Here is a 21,893-nt window from a genome sequence, read left to right on the forward strand (position 1 = left end):
ACCCGTGGAGGCGACCGGAAGCGTGGGGCACGCCATCTTGAATTGACCACGAGATGCTGACCGTGCAGCCCACGAGTGACCCTCGAAGCTGTGCACCGGGGTTTGAGAAGCCCCCACCCTGAGCTGCTCCTGAGCCGAAGTTCAGCCCTCCACACTCGACGAGTGCTGCGTGGGGCCCTTTGGCTCTATTTGGCTCAACGTGTTGGCCCGGTCACTTGCCAGCTGGCTAGTGGTCCCTGTGCCGACTAAACTACAAAGAAGACTCGTGAATCTGGTTGCTCCAGATCCACACCAGCTCCCCTGAAAAGGAGCCCCGACTCTGACCTTCCTGGTCCGAGTGAGAAGCAATCTTCCGATCCCGCGTGGATTGCTCTTGCCAAGGCTTGTTTGCTCCAAACTTGAAGCCGACTGCACCAACGGTGAGAGCCTGCGTGGGACAGATCGTGACCTGCTCCTGGACGTCGCAGATGCCCCAGAGCCCACGTGACAGCGGAGAGAAGCTCCTCGACGACCACCTGATTGCGCCCGACATTGCCTGGTTCCGTCCTGGTTCCACCCTGGTCACTGCTGAGTGACCCAGACTCTGTCCCCTCTGCTTTCAGGTACTCTACAACTTGAGTCCACCCTTGGACTCCACCGGACACTTCATCTTCAACCTGCCTGCAGCCCTTTCAGCTCCAAGCACCAAGAGCCTGCGTGTCAAAACCCGACGCCACTTCGACCCTGTGCACCCACTTCCTGTGGGTGAGGTAACTTTGCTCCGCCGGTGTTCCCACACTGGTGCACACCTCTAGGGTCTGTGTGTTAAGTTTTGTTCCTCTAGGTTCAGCGGAAGTGTCCTTAAACTTTAACTCTATGACTTTTACGCACCATTGGTTAACATTGGTGCATGCGTGCGCTTTCCGCACATCTCCCGAATCCCGAGGGCCATTCCCGACTTCAGCATTGCTTGTCCTGACTGCTCCCCGCGATTCCCTAGGCCCTAGGCCTAACCACTGTTCGAGTGGCCTCTCTTATACCACTTGTTTAGTATATGGTTTGAGTGGCCACCCGCCCTCATCCATAATTGTGCAACTTGTATGTTTAAACAGTGCTTTTGATTTAACGCTTGTGCCCCTTTATTCATAAAGAATACTGGGGATTGTTTTTAGTAATAAACACATATATTTTTATAATATATACTTGTGTGGTGTCCTTTCATTTGATATTACAGGATTGTATGTGGTAAAACAGCTCGCTTAACACGACCTCTTAAGTTAAGCCTTTAGGCTGCTTAGTCCATGCTACCCCTAGGATAGCTTGTCTAATAAGGTTGACTTACAACCAGACACCATAAGGGATTGTTTGGTCAGGTAGTAGGTGGTTCCAGAATTGGAAACATCCCCTACCAGGCCAACTTCTCACATCCACGAACTGTGCTATGAGGTCAAGACCCGCTTTGAGTAAGTGGGGGATCGTGTTCCAACCAATGGACTGTGCTAAATAAGTACTATTCAAGAACTTGAAAGATTTCTTTCCCATACGAAAGAACTGTTGCCTCTTTTAGATATTGTGGCCTCATTTGAATAATGTTATATTGGTCTTGTAATTATGCCTACCTATGAAACCTATTTTTACATAAAGCCTACATATTTTTTACGCCTGGTGTCCATTTGTGGTGGGTCATTATTGTTTACTGTATGTGGTCATAAATGCTTTACTAACTTAGCGCCCTGAGGATTTGCCTTGTCTGCTCGCGCCACGCAACCTATAGGGTGAGCAGGGGTTATTCTTGAGGAGTAGTTCCCTTGCCCTGACTAGAGGAGAGGGTCCCTGTTTGTCACAAGTGCATACCTGTGTCAACCAGAGACCCCCAATTCTAGCATTGGAGGCAGCGGTGAGGATTTTCGAATTTGCATTTATAATTTATGTACAGTAAATTATTGATCACCACATAGTGAGTGCAGACCTATAACGCAGCCACAGATTTATTGTCTTTTTTCATTTTTGCTGAGAGATCTCCTATTTCTGAAACATGCCTGGCTCACTCCCTGTGGGAAGGGCACCCTCCATAATCTCTGGAATTGATGAAGTAGATTGGGAAGACCAGGGACTAGAGGGTTACACAGTAGAGCAACTGAAAGGCTACTGCAGGAAATTCAGAGTTGCCACGCTGGATGCAAAAGGAAACCCCACTTCATAAAGGCGCTGAGGGCCTGGAAGGAGTCAAGGGATCCAGAGAATGCGGTGGTAGTGGAACCACCAGATAATATTGTTGATTTGAGCAGAGTCCTGTCGCCAGAGGAGCTGGCAGACAGGGCAGCAACCAGGGCACACGAAGTGGAGATGGCGAAATGAAATGGACAAATGGAAATGGAGAAACAAATATTAGCAATGGAGGCGAAAAAGCTACAAATGGATCATGACATGAGATTGAAGGAGTTACGGCTGAAAGCTTAAAGTTTGGACACAACTCCCTCTGGTGGCAGCACAACGCCGGTGCAGGTAGAGTCAAGGGTGTACATGCCTAAAGATGTGGTAAAGGAATACTTTAAGGGGGATGACATAGGGCAGTGGTTCAAGGTCCATGAGGTAGCCATGTCCTCCCACCGGGTCACTGAGTGAGATTGGGGAGCGGGGTTGTGGGGGGCAGTTCCTTACTGAGGGGCGGGACACTCTGCTAGATCTACCCTCTGAAGTTTACAGTTCTTATTCCCACATGAAAGAAGCCTTAATGACCAGGTTTGGGTTAACTCCTGAAATGTATAGACAGAGGTTTAAGGGTTGTACTAAGATTCCTGGGGGTACCTATGTGGAGTATGTAACCTCTTTCTGTAGAGCACTGGATGGTTGGGTGAAGGGTAGCAACGTGAATGATTTTTAAGGGCTTCTTGATTTAATAGCATGGGAGCACATGTCTAGTAATTGTTTTCCTGAGCTACGCCAGCACCTGATTAATAGCAAGCTGACTAACCCTGGGAAGCTTGCTGAAGAGGTGGACCGCTGGCTCAGTGTAGGAAGGTGGCTACCTGACTATGGTTACCCCATATTTTTTTGCCTTGTGTTTAGCTGGTTTTTGACTTAGTTGACCTGGTTCCCTGCTAATCAGGGCCCCAGGCCATCTGCTCTCTCTGTAAAATGGATTCCATGTACCCTAGGTGCATACCCCAATTGGAAATGGACTTCTTGTCAGCCCCAGTACCATGCACTATAGGTGCTCAGGGCATAGGTGCCACCAAGGCCTACCAGGGGCTGCAGCATATATTTTGCCACCCCTGGCTGGTTCTTAAATTGACACAACTGGCTGATCACTCAGCTGGGGCAAGGTGGTGTAATCACCCCTTGCTTAGGTATAGTATACCTATATCTAAACCTATATCTGGACACATATAAACCTGTGAGCCACTCCCATGGAAGGCCTCATCAATCCTGGAGGCAGAGTGCGTGGTTTAATGTGAGATGGTGCTCTAGCATGAGCTGAGCCTGTCTGCAGCTGTCGGGACCAATTCCCTAAGCTGTTCCAGGATAATGTCATACCATATACTCTTAAGTGCATTATAATCCTCGCGGTTATATAGCAACTTTGGTTTGGCTTTATCAAAACATGTCGTGTAAGGTGTCATACGATTTGGAATACTATCCCCTCGCCAGTTCTGGCGACGGGGATAGCATTCCACCCCTCTAGAGGGAGAAGACATGTTACTTTACTTAAATGCGGTTAATTTCTAAAAGGGCCTCAGATCCACAAAATGGATGCTTCTGCCACAGACACAAGCCTGACCCCCTGAAGCTGACCGAAACTCAGCCAAAGGGGCCTGGACAAAGGGTTTCCTGTCGCAGGGAGGTGATAGTGGATTGTAGCAGGGAGGTTTGAAAGAAACCAGACACTGCATCTGGAGCACAAGGCTGCCCCTTGCATAATCCGGTCAAACCGGTTCTGTGGCCCACCAGCCCCAGTCCCAGCGCAGCCTGGATCAAAGGAAAGGGGTGTATCCACTCCCTTCCTGGGTCCCACCCATAGGAGGGGACCTAGCAGGTAATCCAGCCCCCCAGATTCGAATAAGAGTGGGAGCAGTGCCAAAGCACTTCAGATTATCCTGATGAAACATAAGAAACGAAACTCTGGACCCTTCGACATCCTACTCGACGTAGAAGACTGAAGAATCTCCCTTGTGGTCAAGGAGTGACCACCCTGTGCAAACAGGCACCATCCAGCACATCGACGTCTGCTTTGTTGCAGTTCCTGCCGGAACTAGAGCAACAGAGATCAACGAGATCAAGCTTGCCTGCCTTTTAAAAGACCGATCCACAGTCCCTGCAGAGCTGAGACCCGTGGAGGCGACCGGAAGCGTGGGTCACGCCATCTTGGAAAGACCACGAGACGCTGACCGTGCAGCCCACGAGTGACTCTCGAAGCTGTACTCCGGGGTTTGAGAAGCCCTAACCCTGAGCCACTCTTGCACTGAAGTTCAGCCCTCCACACTCAACGAGTGCTGCGTGGGGCTCTTCTGCCACTTTTGGCTCAACGCATTGGCCCGGTCACTTGCCAGCCGGCTTGTGGCCCCTGTGTCGACGAAACTTGAAATACGACTTGTGATTCTGGTTGCTCCAGATTTGCCCCAGCTCCCCTGAAAAGGAGCCCCCACTCTGACCCTCCTGGTCCGAGTGAGAAGCAATCTTCCAGTTCGGCGTGGATTGCTTTTGCCAAGTGTTGTTTGCTCCAATCTTGAAGCCGACAGCGCCGACGGCGAGAACCTCCGTGGGAAAAATCGTGACCTGCTCCTGGACATCGCAGATGCCCCAGAGCCCATGTGACAGCGGAGAGAAGCTCCTAGACAACCACCTGATTGCGCCCGACATTGCCTGGTTCCGTCCTGGTTCCACTCTGGTCACTGCTGAGTGACCCAGACTCTGTCCCCTCTGCTTTCAGGTACTTTTCGACTTCGATCCACCCTTGGATCCCACCGGACACTTCTCCTTCCCAGCGCCTGCAGCCTCTTCAGCTTCAAGCACCAAGAACCAGCGTGACAAAACCCGACACTACTTCGACCCTGTGCACCCGCTTCCTGTGGGTGAGGTAACATTGCAACGCCAGTGTTCCCACACTGGTACACACCTCTAGGGTCTGTGTCTTAAGTTTTGTCCCTCTAGGTTCAGCGGAAGTGTCCTTAAACTCTATTTGTGTAACTTTTACGCACCATTGACTAACATTGGTGCATGCGTGCGCTTTCAGCGCTGCTCCCGAATCCCGCGGGCTTTCCCCGACTTTAGCATTGCTTGTCCCGACTGCTCCCAGCGATTCCCTAGGCCCTAGGCCTAACCACTGTTCGATTGGTATCTCTTATACCACTTGTTTAGTATATGGTTTGAGTGGCCCCCCGCCCTCATCCATAATTGTGCAACTTTGTATGTTATACTGTGCTTTTGATTTAACGCTTGTGCCCCTTTATTCATAAAGAGTACTGGGGATTATTTTGAGTAATAAATACATATATTTTTATAATATATACTTGTGTGGTGTCCTTTCATTTGATATTACAGGCCTGTGATTGGTAAAACAGCTCGCTTAACACGACGTCTTGAATTGAGCCTTTAAGGCTGCTTAGTCTATGCTACCCTTAAGATAGCTTGTCTATAAGGTTGACGTACAACCAGACACCATAAGGGGATATTTGGACTGATACAAGGTGGTTCCAGAATTGGAAACATCATATATCAGGCCAACTTCTCAAACTCAGCACCAGGATCCACAAGGGTCCAGTGGGAGACTCAGCCAAGGTTGGGCAGGGTCCCCAGCAGAAGAGTGGGGGGGGGCAGGGGTAAACAGAAAGGGTTCCGAAAAGGCCCCCAAAGTAATCCCCAAGGGAACCAAGGGAAAGGTTCTCAGCCTCCCCCACCCCAGAAGCAGACCGGGGCCCCGACAGGTAAGCCTGTTCACAAAGGGCCCATCACCTGTTACGGGTGTGGTGACCAGGGTCATTTTGCCACTGATCCTAAGTGTCGCCTGTTTGGAAAACCTGCAGCCACTGGAGCTCCCCCCGGCAAATAGCTAGTGTTAATTTTGGGGAGGAAGTAGCAGTCCAAGGGGGGAGGGGATCCTGTTCAGATGACCCTAGTCTCCTTAGGAGACAGTGAAGTCCCAGAGAACTACTTACCCTCCAACACTAAGAAATATGGGCAAGTAGTGACAGTCAATGGAAAGAAAGTAGAGGCTCTTAGAGACACAGGAGCCAGTGTGACTGCAGTCCGGCAGCACCTGGTGTCTCAAGAGCAAGTTGCACCCCATGCCTACTGCAGGGTTGTCAATGCTGACAACTTAGAGAGTCGTTGTCCAATGCTCAGATTCCCTTTGAGTGGGGGGGGTCTCTGAAACTCTTCAGGTTGCTGTGAGAACTTCCATGCCTGTACACTGTTTGCTAGGGAATGGCTTGGAGAGCTCCCCTTGGGAAAAGGTGGACAAAGCAACTCACCTGAGGATGGTGGGTTTACCTGACTGGGCGTGCGTGACCACCCGGTCAATGGCAGCCAGTAGGGGAGCTCAAGAGATCCTGGAGCCTGAAGGAGAGGCCCAGGAACCGGCCTTAGAAAGAAGGCACAGGCGGCGCGGGAAACTGGGCCCTGAAGTTCCCACGGCCCAGGAGGAAGCAGACCTTGAGGGGGATGCCCTCGAGCCTACCAGGGAACAAATAGCTGAACTGGGGGACCTGCCTGAGCTGACTCATTGGCAGCAGAAAGAATGCCCTTCTCTCGTTGGTATGCGGCAGCAGGCTGCAGACCAGGCCAATGGTGTTCAGTCCGGTACACATTTATTTTACTGGGAGAATGACCTCCTGTATTCAGAGCCTAAGGTTGCGGAACCTGGGTCAGCCCGTGCGCTGGTGGTACCCCAGAAGTTCAGAGCCTTCCTACTGGGGCTGGCTCACGATGTGCCCTTAGAAGGACATTTGGGGATGGACAAGACCTATGACAGGCTTGTCACCCACTTTTATTGGCCCCAAATGCACAGGAGCTCAGATGCTCACTGTAGATCATGTCAGACTTGCCAGGCAAGTGGTAAGAGTGGGAGGAAGCAGAAGGATCCTCTCCAGCCCTTCCCTGTCGTCAGTACCCCATTCCAGCGAGTGCGAATTGACATTGTGGGGTCTCTGGACCCCAAGACAGCCATGGGTAACAGGTTCATCCTAGTCTTGGTGGACCATGCCACCCGGTACCCTGAAGCCATCCCTCTGAGGACAGTGACAGCCCCCGTGGTGGGACAAGCACTGATGGGAATTTTCTCCAGAGTGGGATTCCCTCTAGAGGTGGTGTCTGACAGGGGCACTAATTTCATATGATATGTTATGGTATGTTAATTAATTTGTAAAGCGCATCTGTTACCCGAGGGTGTCCTGGCGCTGTCTGCTGTCCCTAGGGAGAAGTAGGATGCAAAATCATGAACAGAAATCTAGAATAACCAGGTTTTGAGCATTTTTCTAAACGGGAGTAATTCGTTGCTGCATCTCGGATGAACGGGTAGCTGGTTCCAGAGTTTTGCTGCCCCAGCCACAAATTTCTTACCGCCCCACCGGGCCTTCTTCACCAGTGGTGCTCTTACTAATCTTTTCTCAGTGGTTCTAATAGTAAACATCGTGGAAGAAACCACTGCATTTATTTGTTTCCTCATATCCAATCTGTCATCTAAATAAACTCCCATGTTCTTCACCTGTGTGGAAGGAACCGGTAGAGGACCCAGGGAGTTTGGCCAGCATTTAGGTGTCCAGATATTGATGTCATTACCAAAGAGGATGACCTCAGTCATGTCTGAGTTTAATTTTAGCCAATTGCTGGCCATCCATAATCCAACTGCTTCCATGCAATTATGTAACTTGTGGCTAACCGCTCCTTCTAATCCGGGGAGGAGGGATACCACTATCTGCGTATCGTCCGCATAAGATGTAAGCTGAAACCCGTAAGAGCTTATCAATGGGGCCAGGGACGATACATACACATTGAATAAGGTTGGACTTAGTGATGATCCCTGAGGAACCCCACAAGGCAGATGGAATGGAGTTGAACAGAAATCTCCGAGGGCTACTATCTGCTTCCGCCCAGAAAGAAAAGATTTTAAAACCTTCCTGGCAGAATTCTTTACTCCGCAGGCTGACAAACGGTCCATCAACAGTGAGTGATGGACCGTGTCAAACGCTCCATAGAGATCAAGCATGATCATTGCTGCTTTACCCCCCTGATGTAACGTTTTCCTTATCTCATCAGTTGATTTTAGGAGAGCCGTTTCTGTACTATGACCCTCCCGGAAGCCATATTGCGTACAATCAAGCACCTCCGCCTCGTATCTATCTAGTAGCTACTCAGATGTTTGTTTATCCATTTTTCTAGCATTTTGGCTGGAAAAGGTAGCCGAGACATGGGCCTAAAGTTGCGAACATCTGTGGAGTCCAAATTTGGTTTCTTTAGCAGCGGAATCAAAAAAGCCGTCTTCCAATGTGCTGGAAAGCTGCCCTCCTCCAATACCCTGTTAAAAAGGGGCGTCAACATTGACGTAATTACCTGAGAGGTCATTTTAGCAATTTTGACAGGACAGGGGTCATAGGGGGACCCAGATTTCAACTTATGCAGAAGAGCAACCGTGTCCCTATTACTCAGCAGCGGGAATTTCACTAGTGCATGTTGTGTTTGTGAGGTTAGGATTAAGTCCGTACCTGAATCATAAGATAGACCATTGTTGACGTTGTTAAAAATTGAAAAAATGTCTTCCACTTTATCTAAAAAGTATTTAGCAATTTTATCACAGAGTTCCTGACTCTCTAATACTTTAGGTAAATGAGGATTGGTTAGTTGACAGATAATTTTAAAAAGTTCCTTTGCTGAGTTTTCTGCTAACTTGATTTGGGCCGCAAAGTATTCTTGCTTTGATGTCACCAGCAGTTGCTTATATGCCCGTAGGCAATCTTTATATTTAATTTTCTCGGCGGTCTTATAACTCTTCCTCCATTCTCTCTCAGAGTGTTTACATAGACATTTCTGCGGTTTTAGATTAGGAGTATACCAAGGGGCGGAAGGATGAGTTCTTTTACCGTCAACACGTTTTTTGGGGGCAACCTTGTCGCAGGCTTTATTAATCCAATCATTAAAACTGGTAATAGCTGCGTCCACCTCACCAAGTAAGGATGGCAAGGAGGATTCCAGTAAATCTGATAGTTCTTTTGCTTCAATATTATTCCATGCGAGTGAGTAGCTAATTTTTGTTGCTGTTTTCGCATTATTTTCATTCTCAACAGAGGCTATCTCAAATAGGATGGCTGAGTGATCTGACCACACTACAGGGTATATATCCATCACCGATAGCTGTGGGTAGTTTGAAAAAATCCCATCCAGCGTATGACCAACTGTGTGGGTGGCTCCTTTAACTATTTGTGGGAGGTCGAGTCTGATCATGAGATCCAGTAACTCCTTTGTATCTGGGTCTCCAGGGTCTTCTAGATGGAAATTGAAGTCACCCAGAATGGAGAAGGATCTATCACTTATACCTTCCTCCATCAGATTACACACTAAATCAATGAAGGATTTCCGCGGTCCTGGTGGCCGGTATAACAAAACTCCCCTAAAATTCTCCTTATGTGAGTGGGAGAGAGAGAAGCTCAATGCTTCACAGCCCCCCTTGGTAATTGTTTTAAACATCGTTTTAATAGAGTCATGATAAATTACTGCCAACCCCCCTCCTTTCTTACCCTGCCTGTTGACTGTATGGCATAGGAAGCCAGGAGGTGATGCCTTAACTATATCCGGTCCGTATGTATCCACCGTCCACGCTTCAGTAATGAATGCCACTTTAGCCTCTAGATCTTCAATCAGGGTAGCGCATTCCATACTATGTTTGACCATAGATCGCGCATTTATGAGGCTCCCTCTCATACTCTGTGTCGAGTTGATCCTCCGATCACCCGTTTCCTTGCCTGTTGTATTCCTTACCTTACTGAACATGGGTCTTGGGAGGATAATATTACAATATGTGCAATACGTTGGATTGTCCATCCAGTTTTCATATAACGAGAGGCAAGGGCACTCTGAGCTTCTGCCCACTCTATTCATCCCTAGAAGCTCACCTTTTGTATAGACAATAGTAGATTGGGCATCTGGGCTAGAAATAACAGGGGTGGTGGCCCTAGGCTCGGTCCAGGTGCGGACGGGCGCAGACGGGTTTGCCTTTGGCACGCCTTTGGTGCGCCAGCGGCGCTCGTCCGCTGCGCGTACGTGCCATCCCTGTTTTTAAGTGTCTCCGGGGGAAAAGGCTAGAGCGCTGACCCTGGACCACCTAAAATGGCGTCTGTCCAGGCAGCTGCTGGAGTCTATTCACTCCCCTTAGCGTCAGTTACACCAAAGAAGCCCCCTCGTGACCCCCAACACCTGGTGAGTAGTAAAATTAAGTAAATTTGGTCACAGTCCCCCTCCAAAACACAAATTAATATACGGCGATTTTAAAAATTTCCCAAATCAGAATCTGCGAATGAGTTTCTAATTTAATGAAGAGATATGCGAATTACTAGCTGTGCATTTCTTCTCCCGCTCACGCCTCAGGAGGTAACCAGGGGTTGCGCGATTGCGCCAGCCCTGTTTTTAAGTGTCTCCGGGGGAAAAGGGTAGAGCGCTGACCCTGGACCACCCAAACTGGCGTCCGTCCAGGCAGCTGCTGGAGTCTATTCACTCCCCTTAGAGTCTCAGTCACAGCAAAGAAGCCCCCTCGTGACCCCCAACACCTGATGAGTAGTAAAATGAAGTAAATTTGGTCACAGTCCCCCTCCAAAACACAAATTAAAATACGGAGATTTTTAAAATTTCCCAAATCGGAATCTGCAAATGAGCGTCAAATTTAATGAAGAGATAGGCGAATTACTAGCTGTGCATTTCTTCTCCCGGCTCACGTCACAGGAGCTAACCAGGGCTAACCAAGTATATGAAATCCCTTTGGCAAGAGTGTGGTGTAACCTACAAGTTCACCACCCTTACCACCCCCTAGGAAATGGGTTGGTTGAGAGATTCAACTGAACCCTAAAAGGCATGATTATGGGCCTTGAAGGACCTATGAGGCGTAAGTGGTATATCCTCTTGCCATGCCTTCTCTTTGCATACCGTGAGGTGCCACAGAAGTCTCTAGGGTTCAGCCCCTTTGAGCTTCTGTATGGTCACCCAGTCAGAGGACCCCTGAGTCTGGTTAAGGAAGGCTGGGAGCAATCTCCCAGGAAACCTCCCCAGAATGTATACAGTTACATGCTGGCCTTCAGAACCCAGACCAGGCAATTCAGGCAACTTGCTGAGGCAAACCTGGAAGCTAGCCAGGAACAGATGAATCGGTGGTACGACCAGAATGCCACTCTGGTAGAGCTTCAACCTGGACAAAAGGTGTGGGTCTTGGCCCCAGTGGAGCCTTGTGCACTAAGTGGACAGGTCCATTTGCGGTTGTGGAGCACAAGAGTCCTGTCACATACTTGGTGGACATGCAGTCTCCCAGGAACCCCTTGAGGGTCCTACATGTTAACCGCCTTAAGCCCCACTTGGGGAGGTACGAAGTGGGCATGCTCTTGGAAACCGATGATGGTATGGAGAAGGAGACCAAGCCTCTTCCTGACCTCTTGGTAGCCTCAGAGCGAGATGGGTCAGTGGATGGAGTTAACTCTCACCACCCTGACTCCTGAGCAACAGGATGACTGCCGCCAATTGCTGGGGCAGTTTCCTGATCTGTTCTCCCTGGCGCTACAGCCTTTGGGACCAGGATCACTGGGCTGGCCCAAGGACTGCTGGAGGACTCAACCACCCCAAGAGCAAGCATCTTTGAGACCTCCTCTTTGATGCAGGCTCTGACCCTGTCAGTTACTCTGTAAGCCTTGTGCTTTACAGGCAAGCTGTTTCCTGTGTCCACATCATGGACGCACCAATCTGTGACACCAGGAACCAGGGAGAACAGATTAGGAAACTGCCCCAGCAATTGGCGCCCGTGCTCCTGACCCCTGATTTCTCCAAGGAATTTCTAGTGCAAACAGACGCTTCAGAGCATGGTGTAGGGGCTGTTCTCTCACAGGTGACTGAGGAGGGCTGGGACCAACCTGTAGCCTTCATCAGTCGGAGGTTACTTCCACGGGAACAGAGGTGGAGTGGAATTGAGCGAGAAGCTTTTGCTGTGGTCTGGGCATTGAAGAAGCTAAGACCCTACTTGTTTGGGTCTCACTTCTGGGTTCAGACAGACCACAGGCCCCTCAGATGGTTGATGCAAATGAGGGGTGAGAACCCAAAGCTGTTAAGGTGGTCCATTTCCCTACAGGGTATGTACTTCACGGTGGAAAATCGCCCTGGCATAGATCACGCCAATGCTGACGGTCTAGCCAGGTTTTTATGCCTTAGTGATGAGGAACTCCCTGGGGTAGGGTAGTTTTCCCCACATTTCAGCTGGAAGGGACACGTGTTAGACCTGGCACCTTGGCGTGAGTCTCCATTCCACTTTTTGCTGATGTGCCTCAGATGTTTTGCTGGTGTTAGCTGCTCAGGGCACTGCGCCACGGCCAATCCGTGCTGCAGTTCAAGTGCTCCCAATGTAAAGTGTACCTGTAATTGATTTTCATGATTGGCTCATTTGATTTACTGTCAGTCCCCAGTAAAGTGCACCTGGAGTGCCAGGGCTGGTAAATACAAATACTGCTAGTGGGCCTGCAGCACGGGTTGCGCCACCCACAGTAACAGCCTTTTAAAATATGGCTAAGGTCTGCCATTTCAGAACCTGCGTGCAGTCTGGTACTGTCATGCTGGCTGGGCAAGTGCACACACTTGCCAGCCTCTAAACCTTCCCTTTACTTCATATTAGTCACCCCTACGGTAGGACAGAGGGCAGGGTGCATTGTGAGCTTAAGGTAGGACAAGCCCTGATGTGTGTGGTATGTCCTAATAGTGAATTACAGCCATTTTCATTTTTCACTATTGTAAGGCTACCTGTTCTCATAGGCCAGAATGGGCTGGTGGAATTATTACACTCTATAATCCCAACAGGCTCAGGGAACATGGTAGAAATTCAAGTTTAGTATGCCTGAACTCAGAATAATAAAATACTTCTTTTAGTAAAGTTTATTTTAATATCCTTTGTTTGCAAATGCTACTTTTAGAAAGTTAGCATTTGCTTGCCTGACTATTTCAGCCCGCCTCTGCTAGGATGTGTATCTGCTGTCTGGTTTATGTGAGTGACAGGACTTGGGGATTCCAGGGGACAGTCTGGGCTGCCAGGTGGTGAATGGAGGGATTACCCCCAGGCTAGGTGGGAGGAGTGCCCCTTGACTCTGAATAGGGCTGTGCTCTGCCACCACAATGCTGGCTCCACCTCCTGCGGAGCGTCTGATGTCCCTGCCCTGCAAACTGAAAGCCACAGCAAGAGTCTCCAAAACAAAGTGCTCCAAAACTGGGCTGAACCAGGCTCAGGCCTGCAAGAACAAAGGATTTTCAGTATAAATGTAGGAGCCTGCTCCTAAGAAATCAGATCCTGTTTTACCCACGAAGAACCTCTGCCCAACTAGAAGGACCAAGAGAAGCTGAAGGAGGAAAGACTGTCCCTGACCTGAAGGACTGGCCTGCAGTGGTGCCTTGCTGAGGAAGGAGAGGAAAAAAACAGAAAGGACTTTGTTATATTTGTGCCTGAAACGATCTCCAAGGGCTTGATTTCGAGCTTGCCCCTGAACAGAGTCCCAGGACCAGTGGACTCTATTGTGCCTTCCCTGCCAAGTTGTGGGGACTTGTCTGATCTTCCTGAGCCGCTGGAGCCCCGCCTGAAGTGTGCCTCGCTCACCCCCCCTTGCAGCCCGTGCCTGGCCGCCCTCCTGCCTCGAGCCGCACCGCTCGCCACTGAGCCGTGCCCCGCTCCGCTGAGCCACCCGCACCCTGCTCCCCCTCCTCCTCTGAGCCGCACACCTTGGTCGCCTCAGCCTCAAGAAAATAGCCCGGAGCCTCTGGGAGGCGAGAAACGCCCGTACGCTGAAAAGTGCACCGGCCGCCTCCCGCCCCGCTCCGGCCTTGGGGGAGATCACCCGCATTGTCTGCCACTACGTAGCTGGAAGGTACGGTGCGTACCTCTGACGTGCGCTGCTACACACCGTACACCCCCGCTGAGGCCGCGCCGCACCAGTTGACCCGCCGGTATGTTCCGTACTCGCCGCTAGGTGCCGCCCTTTACACCTGCCTTCTCCGCCCCAGACCAGCCTCCTGATCGTCGCCCACCCACAGGCGTGCAGTGTAGGTCTGCGACTTGTCCACCGCGAGGAGGGCCGTGTGGGATTAAACAACACATCCAAGAGCCGCGAACACTCGGGTACAGTGCCATTTCGAGCTCCAGTTGATGCAGGAGTTCGCCACGGACTCGGGGTCCGCAACGTTCTGTTTTCCCCGCATCGCTGTTTGCAACACCAACGAGTCGTACAGACGCCTTGCGACTCGTACCCCGCTCTAAAGCCTGCCGCGCCGTACGCTCCGTATCACAAGGCACTTGAGCTTCAATAGGCCTTCTTGCTCCTTCCTGCACAGAGTACGCCAGCGAGTTTCACAGGGCCCAGTCATCCACGAACTGTGCTACGAGGTCATGACCCGCTTTGAGTAAGTGGGGGATCGTGTTCCAACCAATGGACCATGCTAAATAAGTACTATTCAAGAACTTGAAAGATTTATTTCCCATACTAAAGAACTGTTGCCTCTTTTAGATCTTCTGGCCTCATTTGAATAATGTTATATTGATCTTGTAATTAAGCCTACCTATGAAACCTATTTTTACATAAAGCCTACGTATTTTTTATACAAATCTTACGCCAGGTGTCCATTTGTGGTGGGTCATTATTGTTTACTGTATGTGGTTAACTAACTTAGCGCCCTGAGGATTAGCCTTGTCTGCTCGCGCCACGCAACCTAAAGGGTGAGCAGGGGTTATTCTTGAGGAGTAGTTCCCTTGCCCTGTTTAGAGGAGAGGGTCCCTGTTTGTCACAAGTGCATACCAGTGCCAACCAGAGACCCCCAATGCTAACAGACCCTACTCATTTGGGACTCACTTCCAGGTTTCAGGTTCAGGCAGACCACAGGCACCTCGGATGGTTAATGCAAGTGAGGGGGTGAGAATTCAAAACTGTTAAGGTAGCCCATCTGCCTCCAGGGACTGGAATTTACGGCAGAACACTGCCCTGGCACAGAACACACCAGTGCTGATGGTCTGTCCAGATTCTTCCACCTTAGTGATGAGAACTCCCAAGAGCATGGGTAGTTCTCCCCACTTTTCAGCTGGAGGGGTCACGTGTTAGACTTCGCATCCTTGGCGTAGTTTCAACCTGACTTTTTCCCTTTACCTCCTGTATTTCTGATGCTGTGCTGGATTTCGTTTTTGCTGGCTTGGATGCTTTGGACACTTTGTCGCTGCTGATCAGTGTCGAAGTGCAAGTGCTCCATGTGTAAAGTGCTATTGCAATTGGTTCTCCCTGATTGGCACATTTGATTTACTAGAAAGTCCCTAGTAAAGTGCACCGAGTGTGCCAGGGCCTGTACATCAAATGCTACAAGTGGGCCTACACTGACTGCACCTCCCACATGAGTAGTCCTGAAAAGGTATCTCAGACCTTCCACAGAAGTGTCTGTGCGCTGGTTTAAACTATTATTTTGAGCTGGTAAGTGCACTCACTTGCAAGGCTCTAACCTTCCCTTTTTGTACAGAATTGTCAAATAGCTCAAATGATATTAAAAAAAGAAAAAACGCCTTTCCTATTGAAACTGAAAATTAATAATGAAAAAGGAGGTCTTACGGCCCCCTCCCCAAGTCTCACAAAGGCCCTGAGTACTCCATCCTAAAGACCGGTATCTAATATTGAAGGGGAGGCCCCGGGAGATCGGATCCCCTCGGGTCAAATTGTAGAGCCTGTTGTTATGTTATGTTATGTTACTTTTGATTTCTATAGCGCACGGCTACTCCATTGGAGTGTCCCGGCGCTTTTAATTGGCGGCTCATAACCAAGAAAACATAACACAAAGACAGAAGAAAAAGCGGCAACAACAGATAGTAGGAAACAGAAATTAAAGGGTAAAAAGCCAAGTTTTTAGGCCCTTCCTGAAAAACATCAGATTGGAGATGCGACGTAAGGCCAATGGTAGAGCGTTCCAGAGCTGTGGCGCCCTGAGCCTAAAAGAACGCCCCCCAATTCGGGCTTTCTTTATTCGGGGAACCGTCGCAAGGAACAAAGATTCAGATCGTAAGGCGCGGACCGGGCGATGAAAGCCCACCCTGCGCTGGAGATATTTCGCTTCTGACCCGTAGAGTGCCTTATGAGCCAGTGTCAATGTTTTAAAAACTATCCGTTTCCGGATAGGCAGCCAATGAAGCGACTGCAATAGACCGGACACTCTGGCTCGCCTATGAAGGCCAAAGATGGCGCGTGCAGCGGCATTCTGCACCACTTGCAGCCGTTGCACAAGATATTCTGGAAGGCCCAAATAAAGGACGTTGGAATAATCCAATCTGGAACCAATTAGGGCCTGCACCGTGATCCTCCTATGCTCTTCCGAGAGCAAGGGAAGAAACTTCCGGAGCATCTTGAGAATGCCAAAACATGTGCCCGTAAGACCGAGGATCTGAGATCTCATAGTCAGACCGTTATCGATCTTGATCCCCAGATTTTTTACCAGCTGAGACGCATGAGCTGGGGGGAACATATTAATTGGCCACCTTGCGTGCCAGTCAGGGTCCGAGGCACAGCCGAAAAGCAGTACCTCGGACTTATCTGAGTTACATTTGAGGCTGTTCAGATGAAACCACCCGAAAACAGCCCCCAGGCACTCTCGAATACTCTCCCCGTCAAACTCCTCACCCTTCTTACTCGTAAAGAGGAGCTGGGTGTCATCGGCGTAAGAAACGATCTGGGCCCCAAAGGACTCAGCCAGTGCCGCCAAGGGAGTCATAAAGATGTTAAAAAGAGTTGGGCTCAACACAGAGCCCTGCGGAACCCCGACTCCCAATGGCGGCATCTCAGCAGAGCTTGAAGAGGCCCAGACCGTTTGTCGACGGCCCGCTAGAAAGGACATAAACCAGCTAAGCACCGTCCCCCTCAGACCGATGTCATAAAGTCTGGCGAGGAGCCCCTCATGGGGGACGGTATCAAAGGCCGCCGACAAGTCAAGCATAACAAGCATGACTTTGCCACCTGCATCCAGGACCTCCTTGGTGACTTCTGACACCTCCAACAACGCTGTCTCGGTACTTAAGTTGGGGCGGAAGCCAGACTGGGAGGAGTGCAACAGGCCATTGGTCTCCAGAAAGTCAGAGAGCACGCTATGCACGTGCTTCTCCACGACTTTGGCCAGTGCCGGAAGGAGACAAATAGGTCTATAATTGGCTGGCGCCTCAGGGTCCAGGCCAGGACCTGCAGGGTCCAGCAGGTCCTGATGGGCCCCAGGGACCACCTAACCCGGAGCAGTTAAAAATTAAAAGGGAGGTGGTCATGTGGCCTCCCTCTCTGAGCCCCTGTTGGGCCCTGGGTCTCCATCCCCCAAGACTTGATTTTTAAAAATGAGAAGTGGGTGCACAGCCCCCCTTTCCAGCTTCAATGAGGCCCAGGGACCCCATTCCACTAACCTGGAATTCCCCAAAAGAGAAGGGGCATGCTGCTCCATCTCCCATACCTATAGTGTGGCTCTAGAGACCTCAACCAAATGGACATTGTAATGCGGGTTTGTACCACACCAAGGATGGCTCTTGGCAGGGGAGCTGGCAGGGCTGCAGAGCCTTGGTGCCCCATTCAGCCCGCAACATGGATACCACACTTACAGCCGCAGTATGTGCAGGTAACAGCAGTGGGGCCAGGTGGGGGGGATTCGGACTGACGATACGGAGGGAAAATTAATTATTTATTTTATTTTCCCTCGTCATCGTCCCTGGAAATCCCCTCCTCCACCCCCAACCGGCCCCACTGCTGTTACCTGCATGGACCGCTGATGCACACTGAAATAAAATAAAAATGCCAGCTACTGCAGTAACATGGGGCCGCATGTGCCTGGGGCTTCCCACACAGCCCCCAGCAAAAGAAATGGTGTATGGTGCCCCAGACCCTTTGGGACAGACAAAAAATAAATAAGAATAAAAAAAGAATATTTAAATGAGCAGCAGGAGTCACTCATTTATTATTCACTTCTCCCTGCAAGGAGTGCCCCATCATGCCCTGCCTGTGCTTTTCATATTGTTTTGAGCCTGGTGGCATCTCTAGCAGGGGTAGGGACACCACCAAGTATTTTTTAATGTTGCGGGGGCTGCAGGGAGTGCCTCAGCCCCCAAGCAACCTAGGGCCAGATGTAGGACACCAAATACCGGTCAGTAACGGCCGATTTCGGCCGTTACCGACCGGTATTTGGTGTTTGACATGTAGGGGGCCTTAGATTTACAGAATCGGTATATTTACAGATTCGGTAAATTTACCGATTCTGTATTTACAGATTCGGTAAATTTACCGATTCTGTAAAATACCGAATCGGTAAATATACCGAATCTGTAAATCCAGATGTAGGTGGCACTTCAAACAGGGCCACAGGCCATTACCGATTCGTTATTTACCATGTAATACTATTGCATGGTAAATAACGAATCCCTGTGTACATGCACATCTGTGCATGTACACCTGTGCCATGTGGCACACATACATGCCCTAAGGGCGTGTATGTGTGTCACATGGCACACAAGCCAAAATCAGGGGTGCAACAGGGTGTCAAAGTGACACCCTGTTCCCCTTGCAAAATCGGTAATTTTACCGAATCGGTATTTACCGATTCGGTAATTGACATTGATTCCTATGGGCCTGTAGGCCCATAGGAATCAATGTCAATTACCAAATCGGTAAATACCGATTCGGTAATTACCGAATCATACAGATTCGGTAAAAATTACCGATTTTTTACCTACATCCGATTTACCGAATCTAGAATACCGAATCGGTAAAATTCGGTATTCTAGAGTCGGTAAATCAGATTTACCTACATCTGGGCCATAAACATTTAAAAAACTAAACTATGACCCCAGGAGCGCTTACCACAAATTTTTTAAGCATCCCATAGCTGGAGCTCTATTCTCGTCAGCTGGAGTGCAGAGCTTCCTTGTGGTTAGTTCCATGGTTGCACTTGAAAAAAGTTACTCTATAGACACAGGAAAAAGAGTACCAGGAGATCTACTATGAGGGAGAGGACCCAGTGTGCAAGGGCCTGTTTCAAGATACTGAAGGGTCAGAATGCCTGGATAGACAATGGCTGGACAGTGACGCCGATTCCCCGGACGAGGGAATAGACACAGACCCATAGAGGCCTTTACCTCTGGACGATATTGCCATGTGCGATCAACTAATACAGAGGTCTGCAGACATGTATGGTATACAGTTGGAGCAGGAGAAGTCTCAAACATTTTATTTTATTAAAGACATTGCTACCCTCGCATAGCAAGAGTCAATATTTGCCCATGCTCCAGACCATACTGGACCAGGGAAAAAAAGCCTTCAAGGAGCTGCAGGTAAGAAACATCCAGGGCCAAAAAGATGTACAAATACTACTCGAAGGACCTTGTATACTAATTTCAAGGCTTTATTCGACAGCATGTCATCAAAGCAATTATACATCCTAAGACTACACTATAAATACTACAAAGTTAAATTCATCATTTTTAAAAACTCAGTAAACCATGGTGCTGTCGCTTACAAGAATTAAAAACAATTTATACAAAAAGAATTAAAACAATTCAATTAAACATTGGTTAAAAAATTAATCGTACATTACTCGTTGTGAAAAAATTCATTGGCTAGCCTCTAGGGATTTCAAGGAACAGGTGCGTATTGACCAAGCCCACCCTAGAAATTTTGCAATGGCTATCGCCATGGAGGGTGTGCAATCTGATGCGAGTATTCTTAGAGCCTCTACAAAACTGCGTGTCCCCAGGTTTATGCACACAGGTTTTATCCACTTACGACGGGGGTTTATATAAAGGGGACATACAAACAGCAAGTGGGGTGCATTCTCAATCATATGTTTACAATAATGACATTTGTCATTCTGGTTTACCAACCATTTATAAGTAAAAGCTTTTACTGGAAGGGTCCCAATTCTGAATTGAAAATACAATTTTCTTTCATAGGGCCTCTCTATAATATCCCAGTAAGACTCACACAATGGTATGGGTTTAATATAAAAAAAAAACGACCAGTTAACTCTGTTTTGGATCCAGTACTAAGGGCAGACGACCAAACCATGTTCCAGTACATTTTTTTCAAGGTTATCTTTGACGGGAAGCTTGAGGCATTTGGGTAGTCCCATAGGTAATCTAGTTCCAACTCTGTTAATAAACCCCTTATTTCTTTGAGCCACAGGATAGAATGAAATCGATCTGCCCTAGTGATGTCCTTCAGGGCAGTGGCATAATGAACTAGTTCGTGAGTTGTCATGATCCGTCTCCAATATAATAAGGGACGTAACCGTGTCGAATCCTCTATTTTTTTCCTGCCAAGATCATATACAAGCGGTACAGTGGGGGTACTTTGGGGGACCCCAACTAGACGACGTAGAAACCTATTCTCAGCTAAATTTAATTGATTCATATTGGAGAATCCCCACAGTTCCGAACCGTACAGAGAGGCACTTATCACCTTCATGTTATATATTTCTAGGGCCGGGGTGATTGGCTTGGTCTGAGAAGCTTTATGTTTAAGGGCTATTACACCCGCCAGCTGATGAAATTTTAAAACAGCCATATCAATGTGGTTTTTCCAGCTCATATTACTCTGAAGGGATATTCCTAAGTATGTAAAAGCCTCAACCTGTTCCAGTGGAATACCATCAAAGTTAATTGTACCTTTGAATGTCTTCCGCTGATTCAGGGACATGAACTTGGTTTTGGAGGTGTTTATCTCAAGTCCAGGCATCTGGCCGAACTCTCCAAACGCATTTACTGCCTTCTGGAGCCCACTCGGAGTCCGAGAAACTATCAGCGTGTCATCCGCAAACATGAGAACTGGCACGCGTGCCCCGGCCAATACAGGAGCGTCGGTGGGGGAGCGGCTTAGATGGTCTACTATGCCATTAATGTATAGGGAAAACAGTGTGGGCGCCAAGACACACCCCTGCCGAACATCACGTTCAACAGGGAATGAGTCGGTCACCTCACCCTGTGCCCCCCATCTGATTCTTGCATAGTTGTTCTCATGCAAGCAGACAAGTAACGCTAACAGTTCCGGGGCCATCCCTGCTTCAGCTAGAACACTCCAAAATTTGGGACGGGGAACTAAATCAAAAGCTGATTTCAGGTCTACAAACACAGCATAGAGTGTCCCGTTAGTTAAGGTCACATTCCTTCAATAGAGAGCTATGAAGAAAAAGACCTGATCAACTGAACTAGTACAGGGTCGAAACCCAGCTTGGTAAGGGGACAAAATATCTTTTTCTTCTATCCAAGATTGCAATTTGTTTTGCACTAAACGACCTATTATTTTTTGGGCCGAGTCAATAAGACTGATAGGTCTATAATTACTAGGTAGTGATTTGTCACCCTTTTTAAAAACCGGAATTATTTCCGCGCCTTTCAATGAAGTGGGGATTGACGCACCCCTAGCCACAGAATTAGCTAACCACTCAAAATACTGACACCAAGATGAACGATCACTTAAAAACACATCGGCAGGGATGCCATCCATTCCAGGGGCTCTGCCCCCTGTCACACAGTCTAGCGCTAAACTGACATCTTTAGTTGTGAATAGCTGACACTGATAAAAGACTTTGGGGGGTAGTGAGCACTCTCCTTCGGCAAGTTTACAGGCGTATTGTGGTCTGAAGAATTCTACCCATTGGCAACATTATTTTGCGGGGTCTGTGCTGTCCCTCCTCTATCCCACTTA

This window comes from Lissotriton helveticus, chromosome 3_2 (genome assembly GCF_964261635.1).
Source record: "Lissotriton helveticus chromosome 3_2, aLisHel1.1, whole genome shotgun sequence".
Taxonomy (NCBI): Eukaryota; Metazoa; Chordata; class Amphibia; order Caudata; family Salamandridae; genus Lissotriton; species Lissotriton helveticus.